Raw genomic sequence first — 1,597 nt, 5'->3', positions numbered from 1 at the left:
GTCAAAGAAAAAAAATAATATCAGAAAACAATTTTGAATACAAACGAGTGTATTATCACCGAAAATGATTTTCGTATAAGAGACGTGATAATAACAGTTTGAAGAAWAGCTGAAACAGGTATTGGAATTATGTACGATGAGAAGTTACACAAGTAAAATCTCAAGAAATACCTGTTCAGAAAATGTACTCGTTATCCCCAAAAAAAATAGCATTTCCAAAACACTTAGTGAACTTTCTAAGGAAACTCCCCCTAGAAAGTAGATTTAAGTAATAAAACTTTTAAGCTCAAAAAATAAAAAGAAAACAATTTAAGCACGGGTTCTAAACTGAGTGTTTAGAAACCTTAGTTTGAAATAATGTACAACTCCCCCTGCATAGGTGTATCATTGGAATGATATTCTGATCAGCATAAGATGGACACACCTGCAAAACCAAATCAAGTAGATTTTGGTACCCAAACGAACTTGGGTCCTACTATGTTAGTATTTGATTGGGGTATGTTGTAACTACCAAACCACTTCTTTCTATAGTATGTATTCTTTTTAGCACGATGAACAGGATGACCAGGATTAAAATATGAGTCATATAAGTAATTGGGATCATACCTGTTCTTACCTTTCCAACTGTTTTGATAACTGTTATCTCCATGCCACCTGTTGAACCTTTTGTGATTGACAAAACTATTGGTTCTGCATGTTGAGCACAAAATCCTTCTCTTGCTAAGATTAATCAAATCATTAGTAGACTTCACAATGCAAGGAAGATTGTTAGTACCAACAGGTGTATAAGATAAAACAGAATCAGACTTATTAACCCATATGCTCTTAATCTGTGAAGAATAATTGGGTGATCCAATGACATACCCTTGATAGTACTGATTAGAACGAGAATAGTTCTTCAAAACTTTAGATTTAGGACTGCTTGAATAACTGTTCGAATATGAACAATTATAAAAGCTGGTTTTACTCTGAGAAGGAGAACCAGTTGAGCTTTCAGCACAAGAAAAGTCTTTAACTTTTTGTAAAAGCTGGTCTCGTTCTAAAGTAACTAAATCATATTTAATTTTCAATTCAGTTCTCATGTTCAATTCAGTTTCAAGATCTGTCTTTAGATCAGACAATTTCTTTGTTGTATCCAGGAGTTTACCTTGTAACTCCTTCTGAAGTATTTCAAACTGTTTGTTCTGACTTAGCAACTCTCTTTTCTCTTCATCTGAGCTGCTTTTGTCATTTTCCAAAGCGATGTCAAGCCACTTCCTCTTCTCAGTAAGCTCTTTTGCAATTGCTGTATACTTCTTTGAAGTATTTCTTTTCTCTGTAGCAAATTGCTTTTTCTCTTCGTCCAAAGCCTTTTGCTTTAGATCGATGCTTTTAGACAGTGTCTGGAGCTGGCTCTGACATTCTTCGGAGATGTCTGTCTGTTCTTTAGTATGTTTCTCTCGTTCCAAAACAATAAGCTGCTCAAAATCCGAGATTTGCTGTAGAAGCATCTTGGCGTTCAACTCGAGAGAATTAATCTTATTCTCATAAGATTCTCGTTCAGCTTCAAACTTTCTTTGAACTTCCATAATCCTCTTCCTTTCTATCTCTATCTCTT

This window comes from Cynara cardunculus, assembly GCF_001531365.2.
Source record: "Cynara cardunculus var. scolymus isolate 2C chromosome LG 15, CcrdV1, whole genome shotgun sequence".
Classification (NCBI taxonomy): Eukaryota; Viridiplantae; Streptophyta; class Magnoliopsida; order Asterales; family Asteraceae; genus Cynara; species Cynara cardunculus.
The sequence above is the reverse complement of the archived record's forward strand: the minus strand, read 5'-3'. Positions refer to the sequence as shown.